This window comes from Camelus bactrianus, chromosome 1, assembly GCF_048773025.1.
Source record: "Camelus bactrianus isolate YW-2024 breed Bactrian camel chromosome 1, ASM4877302v1, whole genome shotgun sequence".
Taxonomy (NCBI): domain Eukaryota; kingdom Metazoa; phylum Chordata; class Mammalia; order Artiodactyla; family Camelidae; genus Camelus; species Camelus bactrianus.
The window spans coordinates 50690323-50717435 of record NC_133539.1 but is presented as its reverse complement, the minus strand read 5'-3'; the positions used below and the strand labels follow the sequence as shown (position 1 = coordinate 50717435).

Sequence of the window (27113 nt, the reverse complement as noted above, 5' to 3'; positions counted from 1 at the left end):
ATCCAGTGCTGGATAACCTTCTACAACAACCTCAATTGGCAGCAGCCAGCTTTGGATGAAATACTTCCTCTGAGGGGAAGTTTAGTTCTTTCCAAGGCAGCCTGTTCCATTGTCCAACAGCTGTACTTGTTGGAAAGCTCTTTTTATATAAAACAGAAGTTCAGTCCCAGTTTTACATTTTAAGGGATGTGGAATAGAGTTCCTCTTCTCCATGACAACCCTTCAAATTACTGAAAGGCAGTTGTGGTTCTCACCACTCCTCTACTTCCCTCCCCACCCCCCCACCCCCCACACACAGGCAAATACACTCCTCTAGGTTAGACATTTACATTCCCTTGATGCTTCTCATCTGACACGGTTTTAGACTTTACTACGTGTGATTACTACCCTTGAAATGTATCTGAATGTTTGACTTTGTCAATATCTCTTTTAACGTTTGGCCCTCAAGACTGGCTATGTTCCAGTTCTAGAAATGTGCTGGTGTTGAGGCTCTTCCCTCCCTTGATCTTGATTTGACTGCAGTTAAGTATTTATTATTTACCTGGTATGTGGCCGGCTCATCCATTAACAAAGAACCTGTCTTCAAGGAATTCTTTTCTCATCCACTGGGTAACAGTAGCTCACACTGAGACTGTTTAGCTATTAAAAACCCCAAAAGTTCTTTGCTACAAGAACCTTCATCACCCAAAGTATCCCCATCCTATTTTATACAAACATAATTCATGTTTACCTATGGCTTTTCCCCCTTGTTATTAGGCAGATATTTTTTCCTTTTCAATTATGGGCTTCTCTGGAGTCAGGTAAGAGCTGAGTGATGATGGTCCTCCCTGCTTTCATTCATTTGATGGATTTATTAGTTAAAGTAGGCTGAACTACTGCTACAAATACACCCCGAATGTATAAAGGCTCGAACACAATAGAAGTTTGTATCTCATATAACTGTTCAAGGCGGGTGCTTCTGGCTGGAGCACAGCTCTTTTCCATAAGGTGGTTAAGGAACCCAGGCTTCTTAGACCTTGTGACTCTGCCAGCCCTTAGTGCTACATCATCCAGCCCACAGGAAGAGCGTGGAAGAGCAGAGAAGAATTTTTACGGGCCAGGCCTGTAAAGGGTATACAACACTTCCACCCATGGCATTGGAAAGAATTTAGTTACATGTCTCTATTTAACTGCAAGGAAGACTGGGAAATGTAGTCTAGCCATGTGCCCAGGAAGGAGGGGACAGTAACTTGTATACTAACAAAATGACATAATTCTATTTCTATTTTTTACCACTGTTGTCCATAGCCCTAGCTTAATTTCTATAACACTTCTGTAACTCCTGAGGTATGTTGTTGGATGACCACTGCAGTGAAGGTTAGTTAGGTGTGTGGTACTAGCTCAGGGCAAGGACTTGGGGGTAAGTGAGCAGAGAGACCCAAGAGGTAGCATCCTAGCCGCTGATGAACTTAAGAGAACTGGAAGAGACTGAGGGCGGGAGGCCAGAGATGACTGGGAGGGTGAGGACAGGGGCCCCGTGTGGAGGTTAATTGTAATAGTGAAAGAGGCAGAAGACTGAGACAGGAAGAAACGGGAAGATGGATCATTCAGGTTCGGGAGGACTTTTCAATGCCCCAGTCATGGCCAAGCACATCATACCCCTAATACTCCGTGTCTCCCAGGAAGTTTCCAAATGGCGACGCTAATACTGATAATCAATAGGTGCACGGTTCCCTCACCCACCTGTTTCTCCTCCTTGTCCCCGCCAGGGCAACGCTGTCTGTCCTCCTCAGATCTGACCTCAGGGATCACCTCCTGTGTTCACCTGGAGACCAGGCCTTCTGCTCATTTCTTCATACTCATTAGGGCAGTTTCAGCTCCCAGCACTGGATTGTTAGCCTTCTTGGCTCACCAACTTTAAAAAAAAAATAATAATAATATATTTCACAGTCTTCTAGTATGGTTGGGAGGAACATAGGAGATAAATCACTTAAAAAGGTGTTTCAAAAGCTGAGGAGAACCATACAAATGCAATGTATAATCACTGTGTTGATCCCAAAGGTGGTCAGTCCCCTGTTCCTTGGAGCATAGCCCCTCAGAGATGGGTTCTTGTGATATGTGCGCAAAAGGCCCTGACTTTTGGATCCTCAGCTTACTGATGGTGCAAACAGACAAAGTTTGGCAGCCACAAGTGACTTACTTCAGGCACATTTATCTGGTTTGGCTCTTAGCTAGTTTGTTTACAGGTGGTGGAGTCTGCACACAGGGCTGGGAGTCAGGCTCTCCAGATCTCTAATCCCTGCTCAGCTTCTAGCCTGCTGTGTGGCCTTGGTAACCTGCTAAACATCTCTGTGCCAGCTGGGTTTTAACCATCACCTCCGAGTCATGCTGATTTGTCTAAAAGGTGTTTTGCCAGGATGAACTGATTATTACCACTATACTGATGTAAAAAGGCTGACACAAGGACTTCTGGTTTCCTGTCCAGCATGTAAGACGCTCAGAAGCCATTGCTCGGTCCGAACAACAAGTGAAAAGCTAAACAAACTGAGAAATCAACAACTCTTCTTAGATCAATCAGAGAAGTAAGATCACAGAGCAAACTGCTGCCCCCAAATTGGAGACACAGACAAACTGATATGGAGAATCACAGCTTACTGGATAGGAACCCAGGAGCAGCAACTTCTGAGGGAACCATTACCAGAGCAGGAAAACCTGAGCTGTACCAGATGAATGCTGGAAGCTCAGGGTGCACGAGCCTGAGAGATAAAAACTCCAGGGGGATGCCAGTCATGGTGGGGGGTGGGCATGGAGGAAAGTAACCCTCACACTTTTGTCTTTTGTGACTTTTAACTCCAGAAGCTGTACCAGGTGCTCACAGTAAGGACCAGAGAATAATCTCTTTGTGCTTTAGGCAGGGGGACATATTTTGAAATACATCCACACATTCTGTTCTTTTTATTAAAGCCTGCCCTCAGGAGAAACCTTTTTTTTTGGCCAGGGCCTAACCTACTGGTATTATCAGAGCCTAACATACATGGAGGAAAGAAAATATACCCCTCCAGACTCCCACATGAAGGAAGGGAAATACAAAAGCCCAGCCCCCTCTACCCATCCTGTTCCACCAAAGGGAGGAAAAAAGCAGCACTAGTGAATTTCTGGGGGCACAGGTTCACCAGAAGACTGAGAGCTAATTGTAAGACTACAGAACACTTCCCTCCCTCTCTCACCTAACCACTACATTATTAAAGGCCTACTTATTGCAGTTTCTTTTACCCAGTACATCGTATCTATTTTTCAACAAAAAATTACAAGACATACTAAAAGGCAAAAAACACAATTTGAAGAGACAGAGCAAGTGTCAGAACCAGACTCAGATACTGGCAGGGATGTTGGAATGGTCAGACCATGAATTTAAAACAATTATGATTAATATGCTAAGGGCTCTAATGGATAAAGTAGACAACATGCAAGAACAGCTGGGTAATCTAATCAGAGATGGACATTCTAAGAAAGAATCAAAAAGCAATGCCAGAGATTGAAAATGCTATAAAAGGAATGAAAAACTGCCTTTGATGGTCTCATCAGTAGACTGGACATGACTAAGGAAAGAGCTTCTGTGCTTGAGCGTACATCAATAGAAACTTCCAAAACTGAAAAGCAAAGAGGAAAAAAGGCTGCAAAAACAAAGGATGGAGTATCCAAAAATAGGGGGCTAACTACAGAAGGTGTACCACACACTTAACGGGAATGCCAGAAGGAGAAGAAAGAGACGAAGGACAGAAGAAATACTTGAAGTAATAATGACTAAGAATTTCCCCAGATGAAAGACAGACACCAAACGACAGACCCAGGAAGCTAAGAGAACACCAAGCAAATTAAATAACAAAACACTACACCATATTCAAACTGCAGAAAAATAAAGATAAAGAAGCCAGAGGGAAAAAACACACATTACCTCTATAGAAGCAAAAATAAGAATTACATCTGATTTCTCACAAACAGTGTAATCAAGAAGAGAGTGGAGTGAAATATTTCAAGTGTTGAGAGAAATAACTCACAGACCAGAATTCTGTGAGTTATTTCTCACCACTCTGAAACTGTCTTTCAAAAGTGAAGGAGAAATAAAGGCTTTATCAAAGAAATAAAAATCAAAGGAATTTGTTGCCAGTAGATCTGTCTTGTAAGAAATGTTAAAAGAAGTTCTTCAGGGAGAAGGAAAATGATACAAGTCAGAACTTGGGCCTACACAAAGAAAGAGTATTAGAGAATGAAAAATGAAGGTAAAATAAAAACTTTTATTTTTCTTATTCTTAATTGATGTAATGTTAACAGTTTGGTCAAAATAATAAATAGATACAGTTATTTGATTATGAATACTTATGTATATATACATATACTTATGTATGCATATATAAATGAAATGAATTATTATAAAATATTTGTACTACCCATGAAATATTACACTGTTATTTGAAAGCATACTTGGTTTAGCTGTAAATGCATATCAAAAATTCAAGGGCAACCAGGAAAAAATTTTTAAAAATAAATATAATTGATATACCAAGAAAAGAGATTAAAATGAAGTCATAAAAAATGCTTAATTAAAACCACAAAAGGCAAAAAAACAGTGGAAGATATAATAGGAACAAAGAAAAAAGGAAGCAAATAGAAAATAATAAATATGTTAGACATTAATCCAACTACATAAATCACTGTAAATGTCAACAGTCTAAACATACTAAAAGACAGATTTTCAGAGTGCATATAAAGTGAGACCCAACTATACTGTTGTCTAGGGAGCCTACTTTAAATATAAAGACGTATATAGGTTACAGGTAAAAAGACAGAGAAAGACAGTACATGCTCACAGTCATCAAGAGGAAGCAGAAGTAGTTATATTAATTTCAGATACAATAGACTACTGAGAAAAAAGTTTCCAGTGATGAAGAGGGGTTTTACTTAATGATATAGGTAGGGGTCAATTCTCCAAGAAGTCATAACAATCCTTCATATGTTATGTCTTTGGTCTTGGACCCATAAAATAAATATTTGAAAAGCCGAACCTCATTAAAATTAAAAACTTCCGCTCTGAGAAAGACAACATGGAGAGAATGTGAAGACAAGGCATAGACTGGGAGAAAATATTTGGAGAACATCTGAAAAAGGACTGTTACCCAAAATAAACATAGAACTCTCAACACTCAACAATAAGAAAACAAACAACTCCATTAAAAAATAGGCCAAAGACCTCAAAGACACCTCACTGAGGAAGATACACAGATGGCAAATAAGCATATGAAAAGACGCTCCATACAAGTCATCAGGGGATTGCAAATTAAAGTAACAATAAGATACAACAATATACCTACTAGACTGGCCAAAATCTGGAACACTGACAGCATCAAATTGCTGGTGAGGATGTGGAGCAAAAGAAACTCTCATACATTGCTGGTGGGAATGCAAAATTATAGCCATTTTAGAAGGCTGTTTGGCTATTTTTTCCAAAACTAAACATACTCTTACCATAGGGTCCAGAAATTGTGCTCCTTGGTATTTACCCAAAGGAACTGAAAACTTATGTCCACACAAAACACAGATGTTTATAGCAGCTCTATTCGTAATAGCAACCAAGATGGTTTTCATTAGGTGAAGAGATAAGTAAACTGATAACCTAGATAATGGAATATTACTCAACTCTAAAACAAATGAGCTATTATGCCATGTAAAGATAGAGAGGAATCTTAAATGAATATTTCTAAATGAAAGAAAAAATTTGAAAAGGCTACACACTGTGTGACTCCAACCACATGACATTCTGGAAAAAGAAAAATTATGGAGACAGTAAAAAGGTAAGTGGCTGCCAGGGGTTAGGGGAGAGAGGGATGCATAGGCAAACCAAGAGGATTTTTAGGGCAGAGAAACTATTTTGTCTATTACACTTGTCAAAGCCCACAGAATGTACAACATCAAGAACAGACTCTAATGTTAACTATCGACTTTAGGTGAACTGTGTTAGTGTAGATTCAATAACTGTACCCCTGGGGTGCAGGATGTTGATACTGGGGGAGATTGCACATGTGTGAGGAAAGGTTGTATACAGGAAATCTCTGTCCTTTCCAGTCAATTTTGTTGTGAACCTAAAATTGTTTTAATAAAAAACAAAGTTTATTTTAAAAATAAAGTTTAACATAAGTGCTTATATAGGATCAAGTAAAAATTTTTTTTGCTTATTTTTCCTTTGAGTTATATTTTATCCCTTCCAGTGGTAAAGTTTATAACTAGTATGGTAATGTTTTTGTTTTCCCCCCTTGGAAGGCATATTTAGGTAAGATGTGTGCTACGTATGTTTACATAGAGAAATTCTGAGCTTCGGTTCACTCATTGCCTGTCTTTCAATGCTGGCCATTCCTGCCAGAGTTTAAGAACTACCCACATTCCTAATACTTAGTGTCAGACTAGGTGTCCATATTTTTGGATTGAAAGTATTGCCATTGTTCATAGTCTTCAAATTATATATCTGGCAAATAAGCATATGAAAAGCGTATTCTTCTCCATGGCAACTGGGCTGGAGAGGGAAGAAGCAGAAGCATGAAGGGAAGGAGTGAAGGAAGGAAAGGATATATAGGCCACCTTAGATCCCTGTGCCATCTCTCAGAGGCCAGCATCCAGGGCATCTCTGGGGTGCAGCACCAAGCCACCCTTAACTAGAGAGCCCACGCAGTCTGCTGCATCTGCCCTCTAGCTCTGCTTCATAAATTGCAGCAAACATTGGTAATCAAAGTAAAAATCAAAACCCAAAACCCATTGGTTGACAGTTAAGAGCATGGACAGTTAAACTACAAATTAATGCTCAAGATGAGAACAATCTAGATCTTGTCTCAGGTAGGACCCTTAGGGACCTTCATTTTCTTAATAGCCTTTTACAGTTTTGCAAAAGAGTTACCCTCACTGGAGGAAGCAGAAGCTTCTTCATTTTCACAAATGGCCAGGCAAGTCGCAGTTAGGTATGTCTGGATCAGGTAACAGGGAATCTAGGCTTATTCTTCTTTTGCTGGAGAGACTCTTACTGGTTTCAGTTCTTTGATTCACAGTAAGTCTCATGATCCTGAAAAGAAAAGAGGTGTTATGTGTAGTTGGATGGCTTTTAGCTAGCTTACTTGAGATTTTTGTGGGATGCTAGTAGTAGGATAGGTGTCAGCTACGCTGAGTTCTGCTTAGGCTGCAGGGATTTAGGACATTTTAGGGGTAACCTATAGACCCTTTTAACACTTGCAATATCTGGTCCATAAGTCTTCAGCAATTTGCCATGAATTTGTACCTATTAAGGCATAAGAAAAAATTTTAAATTAATATAAAGGGTTGCTGATAATGAGAATCAACTGATATTTACAAAGAAATTGTATTAATTTGCAAAGTACCACAAACTTGAGTGGCTCAAGCAGCAGAAATTTATTGTCTCATAATTCTGGAGGCTAGAGCTCTGAGATAAGTGTTGGCAGGGCCATGCTCCTTCTCAAGGCTCTAGGGAAGCATCTATTCCAGGCCTTCCTCTAAGTTTTTGGTAGTTCCTTGGCTTGTGGCAGGATAACTCCAAACTTCATGTGGCATCCCCGTGTATCTGTGTCCAGATTTTCCCATTTCATAATGACACCACTCATATTGGATTAGGGGCCCATATTCCAGTATGATCTCATCTTAACTAATTATATTTGCAGTGACCCAGTTTCCAAATAAGATCACATTCTGAGGTACTGGGGGTTAAGACCTCAACATACACACTTTGGGGAACATGATTCAACATGTAACAGAAGTCAAAGATGAGGAAAAGACATTCAAATTGGATCACAAAGCAATTCAACTTTAGGCTATACAGAAACCTACCTAAAAAAAGGAATCAGAACAGCTGAGAATAAAAGGGTGGGCAAAGTAACTGGCAAATGCAATGGGCCATAATCATAGTATCAAGAAAAGAAAAGCTTAAGGAAGTCAAGGAATGATACTTTGTAGTGTTTTAACAGTATGATTTTCAAAAAGTTAGAATACCAACTAGCAGAGAATCAACAATTATAAAGCAAAAACCATGGAAGGTAGGGTAAAAAAAATACATCAGTAGCAGGAAATTTTAGTTCTGTCCCCTCAGTCCATGACAGATCAAGTGGAAACAAGAAAATATGGTATGGAAGACCTAAATAACATAATTAATGAGGTAGATCTGATTGATATCTATCAACACTATACTAGATAGCATGCTGTTTCTGTATGAGTTATGTGGCATTCACAATTGACCATATTTTAAGCCAAAGAAAAACTTCAATAAATTCTAAAATGTAAAAATAGTGCAGAAAACATTATCTGTTCATGATTCTATAAAACTAGAACTTAATAATAAATCAAGATATCAAACAAACAAAATACTCTAAAATCTGAAAAATAAAGAGAAAACAAATCTCTTTTGAAACAACTTTTGGGTCAAAGAGGAAATCAATATCAAAATTACAGGATATTCAGAATATAATTAAAAAATGAATCTACAATAAAACATATTTTAAGAATAGATATGGGATAGATAGATGTTATAAAACTATATATATAGTTTATATAAAAGAAAAGCAAAGGAATGAAAAACAAAGAATTCAGAATGATACTTATCACTGATTGAGTCGGGGGAGGAGGAGGCAGAAGAAGGGGGATGGGAAGAACCATATAGGTAAGTACAGGCTATTGTCAAGACTATGTTGGATGGTGGGTCATTAAAAAAGCTAACAGGCTGACAAATAAGTAAACAAAAGAGGGCTATGCATTGACCAATGAGAGTGTGCCATGAATCAAGACAATAACTAATTCAATTCGGTGCCAAAAATAAATTTAGAAATAACTACATACCAGAACCTATGGTGTGCAATTAAAGCACTGTTCAGAGAAAAATTCATAATCTCACATATGTAGAATAATAAACCAAAAGGCTAAAAATGAAAGAAGTAACATCCAACTCAAGGAGTTAATAAAAATAACTGAATATAACAGGGATAAAAAATAAACCTATGGAAGTTGGAAAGTAGAAATTAATCAAAATAAAAGCAGAAATTACTTAACTAAAAACAAACAAAAAAAAAGAGTGGAGTACATTACATCTAAGAGCTGTTCCTTGAAGGAAAAAATAATGTACTTAATCAAGAAAACACAAATACATAAAATAAGAAAATAAAAATTATAAAAGGGGGACAATAACTGCAAATACAAGGGAAGTTAGAAGAAGCACAGAGATTACCTTTCTCAAAATTTTTCAAATAAATCTGAAATCCTAGTAAATACATAATTTTCTAAAAATAAAAGTTACCTAAAATGTCTCTAGAAGACAATAGGATAGCTATACAAACAAATTCCCATTTAAAAAGATAGAGTTTTTAAAGAAGTAACATCTTACAAACAACCAGACAATAAGAAAGCACCAGGACCAGCAATTCCTAGGAAATTCTACTACATCATTAAAGAATGGATCATTTCCCAGTGCTCTTAAATTTTTTTCTGGGGACTAAAAAAAGAAGAAAATCTCTAAGATAACATTGATACCTGTAAAAAAAAAAAAACAAACTAACAAACAGAAACCTCAATTAAATAGAGTTGGGAGACCAGAAGAGGGAGCTCTCATGCTCTGTGACTACCGCAGAGCCTAACAGGAAGAAGAAAAACTCTTCTTACTTCCTGGCAAGGTCTTAGCCAATGAAAAGCTACAGACTCTTGGTTTAGTACAGCTTCCTTTTCCTCTATATAAGTGCATTCTCCTTCCCTTGCTATGCAGGGACTGGCATGTGGCTTGCCATGGTTGCAGACATGGAGTTGCAATTCTCTGCTGATTCTGAATAAACCTATTTTTTTTTTTTTTTTGCTGGAGAAATAACTGGCAGTCTGTTTGTTTTAGGTCAACAATTTGGTGGCCTGTACAAAGTAGTAGACTCCTGACGGCTTGGGAGCTGGTGAGTGAACAGGTATGGTACTCACAATTGAGCCCATTGAGTTCACTGCTTTTCTTGCCAATTCTGAAGTTTAAAGGTATGCCTTTCTTCTGGATCCAAGCTTATGCCCTCTTTACATTTGAAGCTTTGTAGGCTTTACTTGGGATCTATTTTAAAGTTTTGTCCTTTCTGTTTAAGGCCTTGTTCTGTATGCAAGTACTCTTTTGACACTTTGGTCTGATTTTGAGACCTAACTGTTTCAACAGAAAATAGCTGAGAAGCCAGTGGCCCATTCCTTTGGAAAAGGGGCTGTTCTATGGGAACTGGCTGAGAAGTCTTCAGCCTGGTCCCTTCAGGACCAAGCTGTTTCCTTAGTAGTGGCAGGTGTTAGGCCTGCAGGCTGTGTGAGCTGCAAGCAGTTTGAATTGAGCTGTAAGCTGTTTAAATACTGTTCTTTCACCTTAGAGAAAAACCTCTGAAAAATGGGGTCTCAATTATGTAAATATTTTGAGGGTGCCCCTCACCCAGGGATTCCAGCTGATTTAATGTTTAAAAACTCTGGTCCTTCCTCATGCACATTTCTAACTGACCAAAGGCAATTATATCAATGGCCATTACGGGGAACTTTTGAAATCCCCAAACTTAATTTTCTTAAAGCTGAACTGGACCACTACAGCTCTAAAATTTCCAGAACTGAATGAAATGCTTATTTTGATTGGTATTTTGAAGCTTCCAAATATTATCAGGATCCTAAAATTGCCTCTCTACAAACTGAGACTTTGAGTCAAACAAACGGTTAAAGAAAGATAAAATGGCTTCTGAGGCTTCATGCTCCCTTCCTTGGCTCTTTGTCTCATGGTCCACCTCTGGTGCCACCTTCCTCCTCCCTTCCAGTGCTACCTGCACCTCCTCTGTACTCTCAGGCTCCCCATACCAATTCTCTTGCCCACTTTCCCTTTCTATCTGAAACTCTCCCCATTCCCTTATCCTCTGAACTTACCAGAGCTTCGTCCCTCTAAAATTTAGCCTTCTGAGGATCTAGAGGCTAAACCCTTAACTTCTTATGTTTGCTAGACTAAAGCTGAACTGAAAGCCATAGTCAAAAAGATTCTCCCCAGATAACTGAAGATGCTCACAGACTTGCTGAGCAATTTAAATACAGTGATTCAAACTTACCAACCTGGCTTCTCTGATTTACAGCAGCTAGTTCATATGCTTGTCAGTGAAGGCCAGGCCCAGCACTGGATGAAAACTGCTAACTGGGAAAATCCTGAAAGGTTTCTAGAATGATAACCAGGAGGCCAGCTCACTAACTTATTATATATCAGGCTTGGGCGATTGCTAGGTGCCAGCGTCAAGCATTTCCAAGGGCTTTTTCAAAGCCTGTTGATTGGAACAAAATTCAGCCTTGCACACAAAAATTTGATGAACCTGTTCATGACTATTATAGTTGACTTCAGATTATTTTTAAGGAAAATTCTGGTCTTCCTTCAGATGTTGATTCTACCCAGGTAGCTTTTAACTCTATGTTCATTAATGGGCTGAACTGAGACCTTTCCTTTCTAGTATAAAGCACTAGGATGGAATGGGAAACTAAATCTACTCCAGATTTCCCTTTAGTTAATCTGGCAAAGAGCTCTCTCACGCTCTAGATGAGTCACCTAAAAGGAAGACTGCAAAAATTCTTAATCTTCAACTACAGCAAATGGAAACTCCTAAATGAAACCAAAAGCCTTCTAGTTTCTGCTATTATTGCAAAGAGCCAGGACACTGGAAAAGAGATTGTTCCAAACTTAAGTGTTTCAGTCACCTTCAGCCTTCTAATCAGCCTTTCCAGTGTCCTTCCAGTTATCAAAGACAGGGCTCCAAGGAACCACAGGGGCTCTTCCCAATCCTCCCTCTTAATTGGCTTGGAGAAACAGAAATGCTTCCAGATTGGGGATGAATCTCTTCCAGTCATGACTTACACTGGAACCACACTCTTGGTGCTCAACCCACTACTAATAAAGCAGCCCCTGACTCAAAGTACTAAAGCAGTTCAGAGAGTGGGGATCTCTAATGAACCCCAAGAGGTTCCTGTTTCTGAACCTATCCTCTTGTTCAGGCTCTCTGAGAGCTACATATCCTTTTCTCCTTCATTTCTCTGTTGCTAACCATGTATTAGGCTGAGACTTCTTAGAGAAGTGTCATGCTGGAATTTCTTTCTCCACAAAGGGAGAAATTATTCTAGAATTTGACACTAGTCATTAAAGTAACCAATTCAGTAAAGAACTAAATGACTCTTTGACATCTTTTATTTGTTCTGTCTCTTGATACTAGAGCTGACTCTAGAATACTGATCATGATCATTTGTTCCTTTTGAATCAGTTATCCCCAACTGATATTACAGGCAAAATCTCCAACTGATACTGGCAAAATTCATAGTGCACCTCCTGTCATGATTCAAACAGATTTCTCATAACTTCTTCTCAGAATTAATCAATATGCTGTAAGTAAAGAAGCAACTCAAGGCAGAAAGCGCATAATAGAACGTTACAAAGCTCAAGGCCTCATTATCCCTTATACTCGTTCCTCTAATACTGTTATTTTACTGGTGAGAAAAACCTAAGGGCTGAGGGTGTAGGTTGTCCAGGACATCCAGGCAATAAACAACTTTGTTATCCATCCACATCTGTAGTTTTTAAGCCTTACACTCTACTACCGTCCATTCCCACTGGAAGCAAGTCCTTTACTGAAATTGATTTATGCAGTGCATTCTTTGGTATTCCAGTTGATGAAGCTGGCCGATACCTTTTCGCCTTTACTTGGGGAGAAAAATAATTCCCCTGGACAGCAACTCGTCACTGTTGTATTGAGAGTCCTCCCTGTTTCTTACAAACCCTGAAGGCTGAACTAGATGATAAAAAGTCCCCTAGATATTCTACTTTGTTGCAGTATTCCTTCTCAAGTCTCCTCACAGGAAGGCAGCATCCACTTACTAAAGCTTTTAGTCCTAGAAGGACATAAGGTTACCAAAGAAAAACTGCAGTTTTCCAAAATCCAGGTTTGATATTTAGGGAATCTGATATCAAAACAAGGGCTACACCGAGATCCAGATAGGCTTTGTGGTGTCCTAAGTTACTCCAAACCCCAAACTAAGTACCAACTGTAAAGTTTTCTTGGGCTAGCTGGTTATTGCCAAAACTGGATTCCAAATTTCTCTCTTGTGGCCAAACCTCTGTATGTTTTACTACACAATAACAACTGCAACCCAATTTTATAGGAAGAACCAGACAACATAGCTTTTAAGGCCTTAATGGAGAGTTCGATGAACCCATCTCCCCCTGGGCATCCCAATTATTAGGTTCCCTTTTCCTTCTTTGCATATGAAAAAGAAGGGAATGTGCTTGAGGCACCCACCCCCAAATACAGAAACCACCATTGACCCACAGGATTTTAGAGCCAGCAACTGGACCCTGTAGCATGGGAATACACCCTTAGAACCATTATGGCCACTGCCTTTTTGGTTAAAGCCACTGAGAAAATCGTTATGGGAGCCTCTTTAACCATTTTTCTGTCTCATACAGTAGAACTTCCCCAAAATTCTCATCAACCTCAACATTTTTCAGTCAGCTGCCTCACCTCCTATTAAGACCTTTTGTTAACTGCTCCTCACATAACTCTTTTATGTTGTAATAACCTTACTCTGCTTCTCTTCTCCCTCTGTCACCAATGAAGCCCCTTAAGACTCCTTAATGCTCACAGACCACCTCCTGACTCCTCATGATGATCTATAGGAAATGCCCTTGGGTAACGCTGACCATGCTTCCCTGATGGTTCTTATTTAAAAGGTGACAATGGCAGATACTGTGCTTGCAAAAACTGACTGGAGAAGCCCAATAATTGGCCTCAGAAAAGGAAAATCAAGCAATTGATGGTTTGATAACTCAGCAATTGATGGTTTGATAAAAAGAGAAAATTCAGCAATTGATGGTTTGATAAAAAGAGAAAAAGTTCTGGTTCAGACAAAATAACAACCCAGTCTTACTGGAGATTCTAAAATTCTTACTCCACTCCTCACTACTGTACATACATTAAGCCACTGGCCTACTGACAAAATGATAGCCTTCATGAGTACATATTGGTGGGTAAACATTAACAAGGCTGCAAAAGGTGCCTACCTCATTTGTCCCACTTGTGCAAAGTATAACCCAGGGAAGTCTGCTCAAGCTGCTCCTGGGCATTTAAAACTGCCTAATGAACCATTTGAGTTCATTTGTATGTCAAATGGGCTTCAAAAAACTTCCTTCATCTCATGGATGTAAATACATTTTGGTCATGGTCAGTAAGTTTCCACACTGTTCTGAAGTTGTCCCTTGCAGACAGGCCGCTGCTTTTTCTGTGGCTAAAGTCTTTTCGAAAAAGATTATTCCTACCTAGGGGAACTCCTCTTGAACTTTATAATGCTCAGAGAATGCATTTTACTGATCAGGTAATTTGACAAGTCTATGCTGTTTGGCCAGTTTTACAACACTTTCACTGCACCTACCATCTTTAGTCCTGTGGTTCAGTCAAACTCACTAATGGCATTATTAAGACTCAGTTGGCAAAATTTGTGGAGGTGCTCCAAATGCCTTGGTAAAGCTTCTGAATCTCACACCCACCCCTTTTGGAACAAACTCTTATCCTCTGAGATAGTCACAGGACGCCTGATGCTCTTGGCTCCTGCCTCTTTTGACCCACAACTGTTAAAAGGAAAGACATTCCAAAATTTCAAAGGCCTAATTACTCCTATTAAAAATAACCATGCTTTGGTAGGGCAATGTTTTCACAGTGTACTATCAGGAAACCTTAAGCATCACACCTTGCAACCTGGAGTTTGTCTATTGGAAAAGCAGCTCCAGAAGAACTCTCTTCAACCTCACTGGAAAGGCTCTTGTCAAATACTGCTAACCAACCACTGTGCTGACAAATTCTAAGGAACAGACTCTTGGATTCAAGAGACACATCTAAAGAAAGCACTGAACTATGACTGGACCTGCATGTCATCTGGTGACCTGAAAGTAAAGATTTCCCAGAAATGAAGCGGACAACATCTGATGAAAGGTTTTCCCAAGATATCTAGCCCAGGCCTGCTGGAAGTTTGTTACCAAACCTTTAATGATGACATATCTCTTCAGATGATCTCTAGTGTCTTTGATCTTGATAACATACGGACTTCAGATAAAAAGTGCCCGTGAGTTCTCCCTTCTACTCCTACTTGTTACTTAAATGTTACCTCAATAGGTTTCCAGTCTGTGTACTTTCTCTCTGATGTGAGACAGTACATTCTGAAAAGGTCCTTCCTGGCACTGGGGGACAAAAAGCTACTGAAACTAGAAAACCTGACTCTTGATCAGCAATACTTCTAGAGAAAAATGTTAATCAAAGGGGAAATTTTAAAAATTAATAAACAAAAAACCTTAATTAAATAGAAACCAGAAGGGGGAATTCTCATACTCTGTGACAGTAGTGGAGCCCAACAGAGAGAAGAAATACTCTTCTTTTCTGGCAAGGACTCAGACAATGAACAGCCATGGACTCTGTTTACTATAGTCCTCCCAACTTCATTTTCCCCTCTGTGAAATCATTTTCCTTCCCTTGCTGTGTGCGGACTTGTATGTGGTTCAGCATGGTTACAGACCCTGAATTACAATTCTCTGCTGATTCTGAATAAACCCATTTCTTTTTCCTGGAGAAATAATTGGCAGTTTCTTTGTTTTAGGTCAATATATCCAAACCCACAGAAATACAGTATAGGTCAATCTCATTTATTAATATCAATATGCAAATACTAAAGGAAACATTAGCAAAAAATGCAGTATCAAAGAAAAGAATAATTTACTATAACCAAGAATGATGTCCATGAGAAATACATACATAGTTCAAGAATAGGAAGATATTAACATTATTTACTCTATCAATAGATCTGAGGAGAAAAAACATATGACCGTTACCATAGATGCTAAAAAGGCATTTGTTAATTTTCAGCAAAGACCACAAATAAGTGAAGAAAACTCAATGAAATAGAAATAGCTTTCCTTTCTTAATATGACTATTTTTTTTCAACCCAAAGCAGCATTAATGAGTAAACACTAGAAATATTCCCTCTCAGTTCTGAAATAAGAGAAAGATGTCCGCAATGATCACTATTACTTAACATTGTTCTGGTTCTGGCCAATATATTTAACAAAATAAGGAAAATAGAGGTTGCATTAGTCTGCTGGGGCTGCCATAACAATGTACCATGGACTGGGTGGTTTAGATAACAAATTTATTTTCTCACAGTTCTGGAGACTAGAAGTCCAAGATCAAGATCCAGTAGGGTCAGTTTCTGGTGAGGCCTCTCTTCCTGGTTTGCAGGGAGTGCAAGAAGTACTGCTTTCTCACTGTGTCTTCACATGGTGAAGAGAGAGAGAGAGAGAGCTCTCTGGTGTCTCTTCTGATAAGACACTAATCTTATTGGATCTGGGCTCTCCCAACCCTCTGAATTATTTCCTTAGAGGCTCCATGTCCAAATATAGCCACAATGGGGGTTGGGGCTTCAACATACAAATTTTTGGAGGACACAGTCAGTTCACAACAGAGGCATACAAAATGGAAAGAAGGAGATAAAATTATCATTATTGAGTCATGATATGATTCTATACCCCCAAAACCTAAGTGACTCTTTTACAAATAATGTGAGAATTCACTGAGGGGGTGAGACACAAACTGGGCACAAAAATCAAGGGTTTCATGTATATAACAGCAACCACTCAGCAGAGACAGAAGGAAAAAGTCCCACTGAAAACAGCAGTGATATAAATAAAAACATTAAGGGATAACTTAAGAAGAAATGTGTGAATTCTTAATAAAGAAAATATCCAATTGCTACTAAAGATGGAAATAAACACTTTATCAAATCTAAGGCATCTGTAAAGAGATGCAACATCACAAAGATATCTATTCTCCCTAAGTCAATCTGTACATTAAATGCGATTCTAATAAAAATTCCTGTATGATTTTTGGGGGGATAAAAGTTGGTCCTAAAGTTTATATAGAAAGAAAAGTAAAAATAGAAGAATTGTGAAAAACAGAGCAATAAGGAGGGCTGGATGATGAAAAAATGCAGAAAGACAGGCCCTCTCAAATCTCTGGGGCTACAAATTCTAAGAAGGGCAGTTTTGCAATATTTATTAAACTTACAAATGCACATATCCTTTAGTCCAGCAATTCTATTTCTAGGAATTTATCCTTCAGACATATGCTCATACATGCAAAATGACATATGAATAAGGTTATTCATTGAACAATTGTTTGTAATAACATACAATTGGAAAAATCCTTCCTACCTATCGCAGTGGTCTGGATAAATAAATTATGGACTATCTATACAATGTAATAGTCTGAGGCTGTGGAAAAGAAAAAGTTCCTTCTGGATTGATAGGGAATGTTTGCCAAAGATATTCAGCTAAGCAAAAAAAAAAAAAAAGAAAGAAAGAAAGCAAGGGCTTTTGTATAAAGTATGCTAATAATTTGTATAAAAACAAGGAAAAGTATAAGATGTATAAACACAACTATATACATACATATGTATACACACACATATATAAATATATATGTTTAACTGCTTGTATATACATATAATGTCTCTGGAAATATTTTTCAGAAAATAGGAGGATTAGGTGTTTCCAAAGAAAACTGTGTGGCTGGGAGAAGGGGTAAGAGAGAACATTTTTACCTTTTTGGATCTCTGGAATTTTGAATCACATGAATGTGCTTATACAAAAAAATTAAATAATTGAGAAAGTAATTTCTTCCTTTATTGGAGGTACTGGGGATGAACCCAGGATCTTATGCATGGTAAGCATGTGCTCTACCACTGAGCTATACCCTCCCCCTTGAACTGTTTCCCTCTCCATAGAGCTATTTCCCTCTTCACTATTTCTGAATTTTAGAAATATTGTGAAACTGAATGAGCCTTTACATTTAAGACCGAAATACAGCAAAAATCGTTATTTTTCTAAAACATGTATTTCAAATTTCCTTTCAGTTAAGAGAGAGAGATTGCAAAGAAATTGAAAGGAGTGATGAACCACAGAACAGAGACTGTGGAGAATGAGACTAGGAGTTAGAGGGGAACTTAGGAACCTCTCCAGACGGAGACAGAACCAGAGAATCAGAGAAAGCTAGCAAAACAGGAAAAAGTGCAGACAGTTGGTAAGTTTTAGGGTAAAGATAGTCAGGACTATCTTTACAACACTTTGCTGTCCACAGGGGACGTGTGCTTCACAGCAGACTACCCTGTTCCACTGTTCTTTGAAATTATTGTGTATAAATTTAAAAAAATTATTTTTTCCATTGAATTCTAAGGGTTTTCTCCTGTCTAAAAGAAATTAACAAAGGTAAGAGAAATTCACTTAGGAACCTAGTGTCCCTTTGTCCAGTCTAATTGCTTCATCTTTGCTCTGAACATTTGGTGTAGCTTATTTAATAATGTCATGAGGTTATATTTGAAAGCAGTGTTTTACTTCACCTTTTTGAGCTTCCCTTAACCACAAATACATCTAATTTATGAGAGTAACACGATTTTGCCATTATTTCCAGTTTTTCAATTAAAAACATCAAATTCTTAGAGAAGGAGCCACTCTTAGAAATCGGAGCACAGCAGCCACTCAGTGAGGAAAAGGTTATGTGTCTGGCTACAGTATTTTGGCTTGAACAATTCCGTCTCATAGAATGCTGGTGTTAAGGCAGAAGGAAGTGAAGCTGGGGCCCAAGCAAGTTCTAAAGGTTCCCATGTCCAGCTTATAAAGTACTACGAGTTTAATCTTTCTGGAGACACAATTACCTCTATTGCCACCTGCTGGTAAATTTCTGTCTCATTTAATTCAGTTAGTGGCTTTCCCATCCCTGATTAAGCACATTTTAGAATATGGATAGATTTGCAGCAAAAGAACGTTTGCTGCTTCAGAGTGGGGAGGATGGATGACACAAAGTCAAGTCTCCGGGTACGCAGGACAGCAGATGACAAAGACTGCACTGATACAGGGAGTTAGTTTCCTCTGGCAGTGCCAGTTCTTTTAAGTTTGCCAGCTCTCTCGAGTTCATCTAAATACAGGGGTTTCCTCCCTGCACCCCACGAAAGACTAGTTTTTAGAGACACTCAGTGATTTTAAGCAGTACTTTAAAAAACTTGTAAATCAAGCACATAGGCAGGCACTTGCCTCACTTTGGTCCTGGGGTCTGAGCCAACATTGACAGACAGACTCCTTCACTGACTCTCCAGCCAGACTTTCTCTTGCTCCTCCCACTCACATACTTCACCCTTCTGCTCCTAAAAACCTACACTTCACACTCAATACTTACGTATTTTGACAAAACGCAGACCTACATACACAGTGTGGCTGACGCAAGCATCAGTGAACAATTTGCACATTTTCTGATGTTTGTGGCAGCATGAAATCTTTACTTTATCTAGAATCTGAATAAGCAGAAGAAAACATATGACCATTTCCCTCCCATGGTACCACCTCATGACACTAATTGATCATAATGTTCCCCCCAAAGTTCTGTAAAATTCAGAAGTAGCTTTTGTTTACTTGTTCACCTAGTGAAGGGCATTTGGGTTGTTTCACGTTTTGAATGTTTATGACTAGAGTGACTGTATACATGCATGTACACTTACTTATGTGAAAATAAGTTTTCATTTATCTAGGGTAAATATCTAGGAGCGGGGTCACATGGTTTGTACGTGTTTAACTTTTTAAAAAACTGGCAAAACTTTTTGTATTCTCCCTTGCAATGCCTAGAGTTCAGTTGCTCTGCACCCTTGTCAGCACTTGGCATTGTCAGTGTTTCTTCTTTTAGCCATTATCATCAGTAGTAACTCATTATGGTTTTAATTGGCATTTTCTTTATGATTAGTGCTTTTCAACAACTTTCTCTATGATCACTTGTCATCCAGGTATCCTCTTTGGTGAAGTGCCTGTTCAATTATTTTACTCATTTTTTTTCCCCATTGGGTTGTTTTCTATTGTATTTTAAGAGTTCTAATACATTCTGGATATGTCTTTGGTTAAGTAGTTCTTGAATCATCAAAAAAATGTAAACACAGGGTCTTTCAGTGTAAGGCTATTTTATTCTATTCACTTCTTGGTGATTTACATATGCCATACACAGTCAAGTCTATAAACTTTTCCATTAACCACAACAGTGGGCATTTTGCATGATGAGGTATTCTCTAAGGAGGCCTAGAGGGAAAATGGTGAGCTGCCTGGATGGGACTCAAGAAAGGGCCATTTATGTTGATCAATTCAGCAAAGTCTAGGGTTTAGTCCTCTCTTTGAAGATTCAGTAATGTGATTTGGCCATGCCCCAAGAGCAGATCCCACTTGAAGAAACTTATTCATGCTAGCAAAGCTCTATTGAGACCAATGTGCAAGGCCAGGGTGGCAGCTAACACACCAAAGTAGCCTTCTCCTCCCATTGACTTATGTGGTACCTGTAAGTTTCCTTGAGGAGCTTGGATTTGGAGTAAAAAAAAAAAACTAGCCATACCAATGGCTGTGATGAACTTCCACTGGGCCATGGTGAAAAAATAAGCATAGTTTAAATAGTTTTCTTAATTGGTTCAATTTAAAGAGCTATATTTTACTCTGAGGTTATGTTTTCCACAACTTTCACAAATGCTACATGCATTTATTTCCTTAATGTACAGTGATAGCTTGCTGGCCTAGCAGACGTTTGAAAAGTGAAGAGCTATTCTCTGCCCTAATATCACCCTTATTTCCTGAGTTTCTGAGACCTGGGGAGGTACCTCTATGACCCTTCCCTATCTATATATGTCTAGGTCAACTGAACTTGACATTCAAGGCTCTATACAATCTGACCCCTAGCTTCCAATTTCATCTCAGTGTATCTTCCCATTGATCACTCTCCACCTCCAATCTGCTTACAACTCTCAGTGTGCTATACCCCTCCCCCCTTTTTTTTTGGCCTCTGGATATTTGCTGTTCACCTAGCCCACCTCTTCCCCCACCACCTATCTTCCTTGATGTCTTCTGAGTCAGAAGGGAACATTACTACTCAATATGCCTACAACACCTATCTTCCTTATCATTCCTAAAGCAGTCATCCTACATTACCTCTCACTGTGCGTGACTGGTGTATGCTTTAGTAGATGATCAGATAGTACCCCCAAAAGATGGTAAGCTTCTGAAAGGGGGAGAATAAAGACCCATCTTTTAGAAATACTAATATGTCTCATAGCAAATCACACAGTGTTTCTCACAGTAGGTACTCATTAAAGGTTTGTCAAGGGAATGAAGAAAGAAACCAATATATGAGAAATGGCATATTTAAATTCTTGTAACAGAATTCCTCTTTTTACCATGGTTACCTGTGCATCTTGATACTTGAGCGCCTCCTTAAACATACCTCCTGTATAAATATACAGATGGAGGGCTCCCTGGGGCTTCCTCCTCCGATGTGTGAGTCTGTGAGTGTGGCCTGCACGTCAACATGCCCAGGGAGAAGGAAAAACAAGCAGGCACTCCCTACTGGGGAAATCATTTGTAGCCCCTCCCAATATTACTGGCTGAATCTTCTTATTTAAAACAAACAGAAAGCAGGAAGCAGCAATTCAAGTGGTGGCTATTAGCAAGTGCAGTTATCAAAACACAGACGTACTCTTTAAACATGTAGAACAGCAAACCCTGAAGGTCCACTCCTGACCTTTTAGCATCTTTGCAGCCAGAGCCTCCCCTAGCATTTCCTTTTAGGACCCTTAGGGGTCATGTGTTCTTACGAAGTGGTGATTATTTTTAGATTTTACTTGGCTGAGAGCACTTTAATCTGAAAGAGTCATTTCTCACCTTTAATTTCTTCCTATCCTACAGGGCAAGGACTGCCCCCAAAAGTAATCCAGCTACCATTTTCCATTCAGTCTGTGGCTAGTTAAGGAAGTTTCTGAGGGTTATAGAGGAGGCAATCCTGAAGTTCAGATCTTAGGGACGAGAGGGCTACTGTAGAGCCAGCAAAAATTACCAAAGGAGGAAACTGGGACATGATCCAGACCATATTAGGGAGATGTGGTTCATTTCCCGTTTCTGATGTGCACTGAGGGGTCCTGTAACTTGGGCTGTTCAAGTGCTGGCCTATCTAGGCACAAGCCAAGGGAGAAAAGGGTAGAAACTCCTACTCCGTGATGCTTGTCAATCATCACTGTGGTCATCATCGTGGACCCCAATCCTCACCGAGCTGCAGATAGAAGAGCGGTGGAAAACAGAAGACAATTTATGGTGACCACAGACCACAGCCTGGCAGTGTTCTTGTTTGAGTTTCTTTTAAATAAATAAGATCTATCACCTTATTTGTTGTCCTTTACCTCTTTCTCTTAAAAAGTGGAGTGCATTAAAATACTGGTTGCATAAATATTCTGTTTTGATTATTTAATACCTGCTTTATAGGTTTGGATAAAAGGAGATACTTTAAACTATTTTTGCACAGTCCCAGGCATACAGAAATAGTCAATAAATGGCAGCTAGAATGATTGGTTCCTGAATTCTTCTAACCAAAGATTTTATTATATTAACTAGAAATGACGACTGAGTTCATTCTTGGCCTCTTAAAAAACAGCATTACAAACTGTTATAGTTTGTAATCTCAACTATATAATAAAAACCAAACACAGAAAAAAAAGACCTGCAGGAACTATACTAAAAGACTTAACAGTGATTGACTCTGGGTGATAGAGTCATGGTTAATTTTTCCTGTTTCTGTGCCCTTTGCACTATTTTCCAAACTTCCTCTAATGAGCACTTATTACTCTGATGATGTGGAAAAAAGCTGACTAAAAAATTTTTTTTTAAATGAGATTACATTTTTTCAGTTGGTAAAGGTTGTTTTCAACCTAATTTATCCTCTGATGCTTTGCCATTTTCCACCTGCGTGACCTTGGGTATATTACCTTAACCCTTAGTCTCCTCTACAGTAAAATGGAGAAAATAAGTATGTACTTCCTTCAAAGGTCTGTGTGAAGATTAAACGAGAAAACAGAGAACTTACCTAGCACAGGGATATAGGTACTGAATAGTAAGTACTCTAAACCTCTGAAGTAACATCTCTTCCTTCTTACAGTATAAGAGTCTTTAGGAGATGATTTGGACCGGTACTGAAAATAGAAAGGCTCCATTTACTTCTTGCCACTGTCAGTCTGCCTACTGCACAATTTCTTGCTTTTCTTCAACTATGCCTGATAATTGCCTAACCCAAATATCAGAAGATTAATGCAGTCTTAAGGGCAGTTAGTTGGGTGTAAATAATGGAATGATGTGGTAAAACACAGGCCCATGTGCTTTGGATTTGGAAAGACCAGAGTTTAAATTTTCCTAATTACTAACTGTGTGATCTCAGGCAACGGATGAGTTTTTGGAGTCTTGATTTCCTCATATTTGGTAATTCTAACTAACATCCATTGAACCTTCATTACATGCCGAGCACTGGGCTAAGAATTTTACATACATTATCTCATCTAATTAACACAACATCCTGGTGACATATAATTATTATTCCCATTTTACAGATGAGCGAGCGGTAAAGGAAGCTGCCTGGGGACACTCAGCTGGTATTGGTCGAGCTGGAATTTTAAGCCAGGCAGTCTGACACCAGAGCCTATGTTCTTACCCACTCTGCTGTAAAGGCTCCCTTTCCTAAAATGGGGATCTAAATACGAGCTGATGGGTTTATCACTACGATTAAATAGCATACTGTATGTGAGGTCCTATGCATGGTAGCTGTCAATACATATAAGATTAGAGAGGGTACTCTAATCTTAGGACTACTTAGGAATGTCATATGCATAGGATCCCCAAAGACTGTATATTGGGAAACGTGTGCCAGCTGGATCACACCACTGGCTTCTCTGTGTGCATTATTTGTTGTTATCTGTGCACATCTCTCCCACACTCCTTTTCTTGACATTTAGTAGCATGTCTCAAGGAAAATATTAAAAAATATCTCTGATTTCTTTCAGATGTTGTGCTGATATTTGAGTATTATTCCAATCCTAACACTAACAATAACAGTTACCAGTTACTGAGGACTTATCAGTTACCAAGCCCTGGCCTAAGAGATTCACTGATTTCTCTCAGTGTATCCCAACAATCAGCTTATGACTTAAGCTTCATCAGACCCATTTTTCAGATGAGGAAACTGAGACAGAAGAATTGAGAAATTTGCCCAAGTTCACATGGGTAGTAAACGGTGAAAGCAGAACACAAATCCAACTCTGGTTGATTTTGAAACCTCTACATTTCATCATCTCACCACTCTCCCCCCTACACCTCCCTTATTTCCATTCTCTGTGTGTGTATCTATATGGCTGGAGAATGGCATGAAAGGTCACCCTGGGATCAAACCATTCCAGAGACCAGGCGGGAACTGTGATTTCCCACTTTCCTTTGAGGCTGAGGAGGCAGAATTCACTATGCTGAGGCTAAAATTGCCCAGTGGATCTTAGAGTTTGGATCAGCATCTGTCAAATCCACAACACACACTGTGGTACTCACTAGTACTATTTGCCAAATATTTTGTTTTCCTCAGTTCTGGCAGAGTAAGATTAAACTTCTTGGCTTCTTTATTTTTGAATGGGGCTTTGTAACTAGTTATAGCCTTTGAATTCTATGTGGAAGTGCCATGTGACACTTCGAGGCTGGGGCCTGGGGCCTGGAGCCTGTTTTTGAAACTTTCCCAAGCATTCTTTCCCCTTTGGTACAATCACCAGCAACATTCAAGATGGTGGCTGCTCCATTAGCTTGGGTCTCTAAGTGACCACAAAAAGCAAAGATCCCTGCTGACTAGTGATGAATATGTGGCTTGAGTGAACACTAAATCTTTGTAGTTTTAAGCCACTAAGATTTTCAGGTTGTTTGTTACTGTAGCATAACCTAGTCTATCCTGACTGGTACAACCATGTAGCAAAATGTGGATGATCCAAAGCAGCACCTGGATGTCCGTGTGGTAGACAGACTCTGTCCACGACTATCACCAGTGTGGGGAGAGAGAGGAAGAGAGAGAGAGAGGAATAGAAAGAAAGGGGAAGAGGTGGAGAAGAAGAGAAAGAAAGGTGGGGATGGAGGAGAGAGAGAGGGAGAGAGACCTTTTAGTTCTGGCAGAACTTTTAGGAAGCTATGCCTTTTACTTTGAAAAAAACGTTACTTTGAAGACATATCGTCAAGAAACCATGAGGGCTGAGACTATGTCTTACTCAGTATTTCCAGTGCTCACTAAGGTGACTGACACTAAATCTTTGTCAAATTCATAATATCATAGATTATCATTTTATGAACAATAGAATCTGTAGGGAATGCCTGTTCTTGGAACATTTCTCTTGGTTTTGGAGTCTAGCTAAAATTAATATAACTCTCCTTGTTAGCTTTTAAAATGAGGCTAGTTGACTTCTTTGCTTTTTCTCACTCACTGGTCCAGAGTACTTAGCCCCAGGGTCTCCGGATACCACGGCAGACACGTTTTAAAAAACTTACAATATCCTTGTCCTTGTGCTTTAAAAAGGACTGTCGAAGCCCATGCACATTCAGAGAAGAGTTTTCACTCTTTAACTTCTTTAAAAGAAATAAATATATCAGCCCAAACTTGAGTTTAAACTGCAGATCCTTGTTCCTTTCCCGGAGTGGGTGCCACTGTGTGTGGGGGTGGGTGGAGATGACTCATCCTGGAAAGCAGCTCCATAACCCTCAGGCAGGGAGAACAGCCAGACTCCACAGGCCAGGAGGAAAGAGTGGGAGGGCGAGGAGAAAGAGGAAGAAGGGGACCAGGGCTCCTAGTGCAGAGAAACAGCCTTGTGCTTACAGGAAGGACTGTAAGGTTAAATGCCTCTCCAGGTAATTCCAAATGTTCCTGCTCCTTCTTGCCAGTCATTATCCCATAACTTATTCCAGGAACCACTTGCCAGTAAGCTAGTATTCCCGCCTTCACTAGACTGTGAGTTCCTGGAGTGCACGCACCATCTCGTGTTCATCATCTGTTATTCATCCCACGCCCACACTCCCCACTGTGCACGTTGGAGGCTACTAGTAGATGTTTACTAAGCAAGTGACACTTCAGAAGCTGGGGCCATCCTGAAAGCTACAACTGATACTCTGACCCAGAGAGAGGAGAATTAAACTTCCGCCCTACCTGAGGGCCCCGGTTGCTAACTTTTCATTTCACATAAACTCATTTGCAGTTGTTTTTTAATCTCTTACTTGATTCCTCTACTGTTCAAAAAATTGCTGTTAAGGGACTTAACGAACTCTCATCCCAATTCCTCATAGGCAGTGTGGGAAGAATGTCTACTGCCAGCTTCACTGAAGAGGTTAAGGCTATGACTACTTCAGAGGAGGGATGGTAGATGGAATATACCAGTGTCTAGCTCTGTGACTCAGGAGCTGGGATTTTGGGAGAGTTTGCTCCCACCAACAAATCACAGGGTTAGAAAACATTGTAGGGTCTAGAGACCACAATAAGATGTGTTCTAAATTCACTGTAAGAGCTAAACTACTAAAATCTGTACACAGTGGATGTGATTAGCCACCTGTGGAAGTAAACCAGGAAACCACCCCTAAATGTGTAAGCCAAAGCTTGGGCATACCTGAGGTATCAATCAAGGTGACCCAGGAGAAAATTCAGGGAAGCAGGTAGTAGGACAGTCCTCAGGGCTCCACCAATTAAATGCATATTGTTTTAACAATCTCTCTGAACAGAATGTATCTCTCTGGGGAGTAGGGTGGGGAGGGGAAAAGTGATCAACTGTAGGAATAAAGGAAAAGGTTTGCAGAGGCACTATTGTGGACAGAGGTTTTCCGGGCCCCTGACCCTGTGAAAGTGCCTAAAGCTTCTTCAAGGAGAGACACTTCTGAAACTCAACTCACATCCTTCATTCTGAAGGAATGCGCTGATAAGGCCAAAGTGAACAATCAGTACTCTTATTAGTTGTATTCATCACGGTTAATTAACAAACTGGTGTGTGTGCGTGTGTGTGCATGCACGCGCGCACGTGTGCATGTGTGATAGCTGGATGTACACAGGTTTGGAGTTTCAGCTCTTGGGGGTGGGGACTGCTATTCTAGTGATGTCAGGAGAGTCAGGATTCAGAACCTCAGTGATGAGTCTCTGAGGCCA

General features: G+C 39.5%; 1 long non-coding RNA gene across 1 annotated transcript in view; it reads right to left on the bottom strand.

Moving 5' to 3' along the window:
- Positions 1-316: 316 nt before the first annotated feature.
- LOC123613077 (uncharacterized) overlaps positions 317-27113 on the bottom strand; it is an 88312-nt gene continuing 61515 nt past the window's right edge. The window contains exons 3-4 of the long non-coding RNA XR_006720404.2: positions 6923-7084; positions 317-1894 (exon numbers count right to left, since the gene is read on the bottom strand). This is a non-coding gene — a long non-coding RNA (uncharacterized LOC123613077). The remainder of the gene's footprint in view (positions 1895-6922; positions 7085-27113) is intronic.